Source organism: Leuresthes tenuis, unplaced genomic scaffold (assembly GCF_036924035.1).
Source record: "Leuresthes tenuis unplaced genomic scaffold, fLeuTen1.0.hap1 SCAF_2, whole genome shotgun sequence".
Classification (NCBI taxonomy): Eukaryota; Metazoa; Chordata; class Actinopteri; order Atheriniformes; family Atherinopsidae; genus Leuresthes; species Leuresthes tenuis.
This window is the reverse complement of record NW_027325356.1, coordinates 31,261,358-31,270,805: the sequence shown is the minus strand read 5'-3', so window position 1 is coordinate 31,270,805 and position 9,448 is coordinate 31,261,358.

Sequence of the window (9,448 nt, the reverse complement as noted above, 5' to 3'; positions counted from 1 at the left end):
ACACAAAGCTGAACCTCAGTGAAACCCAGCCTCATTCATCAATTATATTCATATTAATATAAACAGAACCAACATTGACCACAAAGCTGAATCTCAGTGAAACCCAGCCTCATTCATCAATTATATTCATATTAATATAAACAGAACCAACATTGATCACATAGCTGAATCTCAGTGAAACCCAGCCTCATTCATCAATTATATTCATATTAATATAAACAGAACCAACATTGATCACAAAGCTGAACCTCAGTGAAACCCAGCCTCATTCATCAATTATATTCATATTAATATAACCAGAACCAACATTGATCACAAAGCTAAACCTCATTGAAACCCAGCCTCATTCATCAATTATATTCATATTAATATAAAAAGAACCGACATTGATCACAAAGCTGAACCTCAGTGAAACCCAGCCTCATTCATCAATTATATTCATATTAATATAAACAGAACCAACATTGATCACAAAGCTGAACCTCAGTGAAACCCAGCCTCATTCATCAATTTTATTCATCTTAATATAAACAGAACCAACATTGATCAATGAGTTTAACCTCAGTGAAACGCAGCCTCATTCATCAATTATATTCATATTAATATAAACAGAACCAACATTGATCAATGAGTTTAAGTTCTTTGAAACACAGCCTCATTAATTTATTATATTCATATAAATATATACAGAACCAACATTGATCACAAAGCTGAACCTCAGTGAAACCCAGCCTCATTCATCAATTATATTCATATTAATATAAACAGAACCAACATTGATTAATGAGTTTAACCTCAGTGAAACGCAGCCTCATTCCTAAATTATATTCATATAAATATAAACAGAACCAACATTGATCACAAAGCTTAACCTCAGTGAAACCCAGCCTCATTCATCAATTATATACATATTAATAGAAACAGAACAAGCATTGATCAAAAAGCTAAACCTCAGTGAAACCCAGCCTCATTCATCAATAATATTCATATTAATATAAAAAGAACCGACATTGATCACAAAGCTGAACCTCAGTGAAACCCAGCCTCATTCATCAATTATATTCATATTAATATAAACAGAACAAACATTGATCACAAAGCTGAACCTCAGTGAAACCCAGCCTCATTCATCAATTATATTCATATTAATATAAACAGAACCAACATTGATCAATGAGTTTAACCTCAGTGAAACCCAGCCTCATTCCTCAATTATATTCATATTCATATAAACAGAACCAACATTGATCAAAAAGCTGAACCTCAGTGAAACCCAGCCTCATTCATCAGTTATATTCATATTAATATAAACAGAACCAACATTGATCAATGAGTTTAACCTCAGTGGAACGCAGCCTCGTTCCTCAATTATATTCATATTAGTATAAACAGATCCAACATTGATCAATGAGTTTAGCCTCAGTGAAACCCAGCCTCATTCCTCAATTATATTCATATTAATATAAACAGAACCAATATTGATCAATGAGTTTAACCTCAGTGAAACCCAGCCTCATTCATCAATTATATTCATATTAATATAAAAAGAACCAAAATTGACCACAAAGCTGAATCTCAGTGAAATCCAGCCTCATTCATCAATTTTATTCATATTAATATAAACAGAACCAACATTGATCAATGAGTTTAACCTCAGTGAAACCCAACCTCATTCATCAATTATATTCATATTATTATAAACAGAACCAACATTGATCAATGAGTTTAAGTTCTTTGAAACACAGCCTCATTCATTAATTATATTCATATAAATATATACAGAATCAACATTGATCAAAAAGCTGAACCTCAGTGAAACCCAGCCTCATTCATCAATTATATTCATATTAATATAAACAGAACCAACATTGATCAATGAGTTTAACCTCAGTGAAACCCAGCCTCATTCATCAATTATATTCATATTATTATAAACAGAACCAACATTGATCAATGAGTTTAAGTTCTTTGAAACACAGCCTCATTCATTAATTATATTCATATAAATATATACAGAACCAACATTGATCACAAAGCTGAACCTCAGTGAAACCAAGCCTCAATCATCAATTATATTCATTTTAATATAGACAGAACCATCATTGATCAATGAGTTTAACCTCAGTGAAACGCAGCCTTATTCCTCAATTATATTCATATTAATATAAACAGAACCAACATTGATCACAAAGCTGAACCTCAGTGAAACCCAGCCTCATTCATCAATTATATACATATTAATATAAACAGAACAAGCATTGACCACAAAGCTGAACCTCAGTGAAACCCAGCCTCATTCATCAATTATATTCATATTAATATAAACAGAACAAACATTGATCACAAAGCTGAACCTCAGTGAAACCCAGCCTCATTCATCAATTATATTCATATTAATATAAACGGAACCAACATTGATCAATGAGTTTAACCTCAGTGAAACCCAGCCTCATTCATCAATTATATTCATATTATTATAAACAGAACCAACATTGATCAATGAGTTTAAGTTCTTTGAAACACAGCCTCATTCATTAATTATATTCATATAAATATATACAGAACCAACATTGATCACAAAGCTGAACCTCAGTGAAACCAAGCCTCAATCATCAATTATATTCATTTTAATATAGACAGAACCATCATTGATCAATGAGTTTAACCTCAGTGAAACTCAGCCTTATTCCTCAATTATATTCATATTAATATAAACAGAACCAACATTGATCACAAAGCTGAACCTCAGTGAAACCCAGCCTCATTGATCAATTATATACATATTAATATAAACAGAACAAGCATTGACCACAAAGCTGAACCTCAGTGAAACCCAGCCTCATTCATCAATTATATTCATATTAATATAAACAGAACAAACATTGATCACAAAGCTGAACCTCAATGAAACCAAGCCTCATTCATCAATTATATTCATATTAATATAAACGGAACCAACATTGATCAATGAGTTTAACCTCGGTGAAACCCAGCCTCATTCATCAATTATATTCATATTATTATAAACAGAACCAACATTGATCAATGAGTTTAAGTTCTTTGAAACACAGCCTCATTCATTAATTATATTCATATAAATATAAACAGAACCAACATTGATCACAAAGCTTAACCTCAGTGAAACCCAGCCTCATTCATCAATTATATACATATTAATAGAAACAGAACAAGCATTGATCAAAAAGCTAAACCTCAGTGAAACCCAGCCTCATTCATCAATAATATTCATATTAATATAAACAGAACCGACATTGATCACAAAGCTGAACCTCAGTGAAACCCAGCCTCATTCATCAATTATATTCATATTAATATAAACAGAACAAACATTGATCACAAAGCTGAACCTCAGTGAAACCCAGCCTCATTCATCAATTATATTCATATTAATATAAACAGAACCAACATTGATCAATGAGTTTAACATCAGTGAAACCCAGCCTCATTCCTCAATTATATTCCTATTCATATAAACAGAACCAAAATTGACCACAAAGCTGAATCTCAGTGAAATCCAGCCTCATTCATCAATTTTATTCATATTAATATAAACAGAACCAACATTGATCAATGAGTTTAACCTCAGTGAAACCCAACCTCATTCATCAATTATATTCATATTATTATAAACAGAACCAACATTGATCAATGAGTTTAAGTTCTTTGAAACACAGCCTCATTCATCAATTATATTCATATTATTATAAACAGAACCAACATTGATCAAAAAGCTGAACCTCAGTGAAACCCAGCCTCATTCATCAATTATATTCATATTAATATAAACAGAACCAACATTGATCAATGAGTTTAACCTCAGTGAAACCCAGCCTCATTCATCAATTATATTCATATTATTATAAACAGAACCAACATTGATCAATGAGTTTAGGTTCTTTGAAACACAGCCTCATTCATTAATTATATTCATATAAATATATACAGAACCAACATTGATCACAAAGCTGAACCTCAGTGAAACCAAGCCTCATTCATCAATTATATTCATATTAATATAAACGGAACCAACATTGATCAATGAGTTTAACCTCGGTGAAACCCAGCCTCATTCATCAATTATATTCATATTATTATAAACAGAACCAACATTGATCAATGAGTTTAAGTTCTTTGAAACACAGCCTCATTCATTAATTATATTCATATAAATATAAACAGAACCAACATTGATCACAAAGCTTAACCTCAGTGAAACCCAGCCTCATTCATCAATTATATACATATTAATAGAAACAGAACAAGCATTGATCAAAAAGCTAAACCTCAGTGAAACCCAGCCTCATTCATCAATAATATTCATATTAATATAAACAGAACAAACATTGATCACAAAGCTGAACCTCAGTGAAACCCAGCCTCATTCATCAATTATATTCATGTTAATATAAACAGAACCAACATTGATCAATGAGTTTAACCTCAGTGAAACCCAGCCTCATTCCTCAATTATATTCCTATTCATATAAACAGAACCAAAATTGACCACAAAGCTGAATCTCAGTGAAATCCAGCCTCATTCATCAATTTTATTCATATTAATATAAACAGAACCAACATTGATCAATGAGTTTAACCTCAGTGAAACCCAACCTCATTCATCAATTATATTCATATTATTATAAACAGAACCAACATTGATCAATGAGTTTAAGTTCTTTGAAACACAGCCTCATTCATTAATTATATTCATATAAATATATACAGAACCAACATTGATCAAAAAGCTGAACCTCAGTGAAACCCAGCCTCATTCATCAATTATATTCATATTAATATAAACAGAACCAACATTGATCAATGAGTTTAACCTCAGTGAAACCCAGCCTCATTCATCAATTATATTCATATTATTATAAACAGAACCAACATTGATCAATGAGTTTAAGTTCTTTGAAACACAGCCTCATTCATTAATTATATTCATATAAATATATACAGAACCAACATTGATCACAAAGCTGAACCTCAGTGAAACCAAGCCTCAATCATCAATTATATTCATTTTAATATAGACAGAACCATCATTGATCAATGAGTTTAACCTCAGTGAAACGCAGCCTTATTCCTCAATTATATTCATATTAATATAAACAGAACCAACATTGATCACAAAGCTGAACCTCAGTGAAACCCAGCCTCATTCATCAATTATATACATATTAATATAAACAGAACAAGCATTGACCACAAAGCTGAACCTCAGTGAAACCCAGCCTCATTCATCAATTATATTCATATTAATATAAACGGAACCAACATTGATCAATGAGTTTAACCTCAGTGAAACCCAGCCTCATTCATCAATTATATTCATATTATTATAAACAGAACCAACATTGATCAATGAGTTTAAGTTCTTTGAAACACAGCCTCATTCATTAATTATATTCATATAAATATATACAGAACCAACATTGATCACAAAGCTGAATCTCAGTGAAACCAAGCCTCAATCATCAATTATATTCATTTTAATATAGACAGAACCATCATTGATCAATGAGTTTAACATCAGTGAAACTCAGCCTTATTCCTCAATTATATTCATATTAATATAAACAGAACCAACATTGATCACAAAGCTGAACCTCAGTGAAACCCAGCCTCATTGATCAATTATATTCATATTAATATAAACAGAACAAACATTGATCACAAAGCTGAACCTCAGTGAAACCCAGCCTCATTCATCAATTATATTCATATTAATATAAACGGAACCAACATTGATCAATGAGTTTAACCTCAGTGAAACCCAGCCTCATTCATCAATTATATTCATATTATTATAAACAGAACCAACATTGATCAATGAGTTTAAGTTCTTTGAAACACAGCCTCATTCATTAATTATATTCATATAAATATATACAGAACCAACATTGATCACAAAGCTGAACCTCAGTGAAACCCAGCCTCATTCATCAATTATATTCATATTAATATAAACAGAACCAACATTGATCAATGAGTTTAACCTCAGTGAAACACAGCCTCATTCCTCAATTATATTCATATTCATATAAACAGAACCAACATTGATCACAAAGCTGAACCTCAGTGAAACCCAGCCTCATTCATCAGTTATATTCATATTAATATAAACAGAACCAACATTGATCAATGAGTTTAACCTCAGTGAAACGCAGCCTCATTCCTCAATTATATTCATATTAATATAAACAGAACAAACATTGATCACAAAGCTGAACCTCAGTGAAACCCAGCCTCATTCATCAATTATATTCATATTAATATAAACAGAACCAACATTGATCAATGAGTTTAACCTCAGTGAAACGCAGCCTCATTCCTCAATTATGTTCATATTATTATAAAGAGAACCAACATTGATCACAAAGCTGAACATCAGTGAAACCCAGCCACATTCCTCAATTATATTCATATTAATATAAACAGAACCAACATTGAACACAAAGCTTAACCTCAGTGAAACCCAGCCTCATTCATCAATTATATTCATATTAATATAAACAGAACCAACATTGACCACAAAGCTGAATCTCAGTGAAACCCAGCCTCATTCATCAATTATATTCATATTAATAGAAACAGAACCAACATTGATCACAAAGCTGAACCTCAGTGAAACCCAGCCTCATTCATCAATTATATTCATATTAATATACACAGAACCAACATTGATCACAAAGCTGAACCTCAGTGAAACCCAGCCTAATTGATCAATTATATTCATATTAATATAAACAGAACCAATATTGATCAATGAGTTTAACCTCAATGAAACCCAGCCTCATTCATCAATTATATTCATATTAATATAAAAAGAACCAACATTGACCACAAAGCTGAATCTCAGTGAAATCCAGCCTCATTCATCAATTTTATTCATATTAATATAAACAGAACCAACATTGATCAATGAGTTTAACCTCAGTGAAACGCAGCCTCATTCCTCAATTATGTTCATATTAATATAAAGAGAACCAACATTGATCACAAAGCTGAACATCAGTGAAACCCAGACACATTCCTCAATTATATTCATATTAATATAAAAAGAACCAACATTGACCACAAAGCTGAATCTCAGTGAAATCCAGCCTCATTCATCAATTTTATTCATATTAATATAAACAGAACCAACATTGATCACAAAGCTGAACCTCAGTGAAACCCAGCCTCATTCATTAATTTTATTCATATTAATATAAACAGAACCAACATTGATCAATGAGTTTAACCTCAGTGAAACGCAGCCTCATTCCTCAATTATATTCATATTAATATAAACAGAACCAACATTGATCAATGAGTTTAAGTTCTTTGAAACACAGCCTCATTCATTAATTATATTCATATAAATATATACAGAACCAACATTGATCACAAAGCTGAACCTCAGTGAAACCCAGCCTCATTCATCAATTATATTTATATTAATATAAACAGAACCAACATTGATCAAAAAGCTGAACCTCAGTGAAACCCAGCCACATTCATCAATTATATTCATATTAATATAAACAGAACAAACATTGATCACAAAGCTGAACCTCAGTGAAACCCAGCCTCATTCATCAATTATATTCATATTAATATAAACAGAACCAACATTGATCAATGAGTTTAACCTCAGTGAAACCCAGCCTCATTCCTCAATTATATTCATATTCATATAAACAGAACCAACATTGATCAAAAAGCTGAACCTCAGTGAAACCCAGCCTAATTGATCAATTATATTCATATTAATATAAACAGAACCAACATTGATCAATGAGTTTAACCTCAGTGAAACCCAGCCTCATTCCTCAATTATATTCATATTCATATAAACAGAACCAACATTGATCAAAAAGCTGAACCTCAGTGAAACCCAGCCTAATTGATCAATTATATTCATATTAATATAAACAGAACCAATATTGATCAATGAGTTTAACCTCGGTGAAACCCAGCCTCATTCATCAATTATATTCATATTATTATAAACAGAACCAACATTGATCAATGAGTTTAAGTTCTTTGAAACACAGCCTCATTCATTAATTATATTCATATAAATATAAACAGAACCAACATTGATCACAAAGCTTAACCTCAGTGAAACCCAGCCTCATTCATCAATTATATACATATTAATAGAAACAGAACAAGCATTGATCAAAAAGCTAAACCTCAGTGAAACCCAGCCTCATTCATCAATAATATTCATATTAATATAAACAGAACCGACATTGATCACAAAGCTGAACCTCAGTGAAACCCAGCCTCATTCATCAATTATATTCATATTAATATAAACAGAACAAACATTGATCACAAAGCTGAACCTCAGTGAAACCCAGCCTCATTCATCAGTTATATTCATATTAATATAAACAGAACCAACATTGATCAATGAGTTTAACCTCAGTGAAACGCAGCCTCATTCCTCAATTATATTCATATTAATATAAACAGAACAAACATTGATCACAAAGCTGAACCTCAGTGAAACCCAGCCTCATTCATCAATTATATTCATATTAATATAAACAGAACCAACATTGATCAATGAGTTTAACCTCAGTGAAACGCAGCCTCATTCCTCAATTATGTTCATATTAATATAAAGAGAACCAACATTGATCACAAAGCTGAACATCAGTGAAACCCAGCCACATTCCTCAATTATATTCATATTAATATAAACAGAACCAACATTGAACACAAAGCTTAACCTCAGTGAAACCCAGCCTCATTCATCAATTATATTCATATTAATATAAACAGAACCAACATTGACCACAAAGCTGAATCTCAGTGAAACCCAGCCTCATTCATCAATTATATTCATATTAATAGAAACAGAACCAACATTGATCACAAAGCTGAACCTCAGTGAAACCCAGCCTCATTCATCAATTATATTCATATTAATATACACAGAACCAACATTGATCACAAAGCTGAACCTCAGTGAAACCCAGCCTAATTGATCAATTATATTCATATTAATATAAACAGAACCAATATTGATCAATGAGTTTAACCTCAGTGAAACCCAGCCTCATTCATCAATTATATTCATATTAATATAAAAAGAACCAACATTGACCACAAAGCTGAATCTCAGTGAAATCCAGCCTCATTCATCAATTTTATTCATATTAATATAAACAGAACCAACATTGATCAATGAATTTAACCTCAGTGAAACGCAGCCTCATTCCTCAATTATGTTCATATTAATATAAAGAGAACCAACATTGATCACAAAGCTGAACATCAGTGAAACCCAGCCACATTCCTCAATTATATTCATATTAATATAAACAGAACCAACATTGAACACAAAGCTGAATCTCAGTGAAACCCAGCCTCATTCATCAATTATATTCATATTAATAGAAACAGAACCAACATTGATCACAAAGCT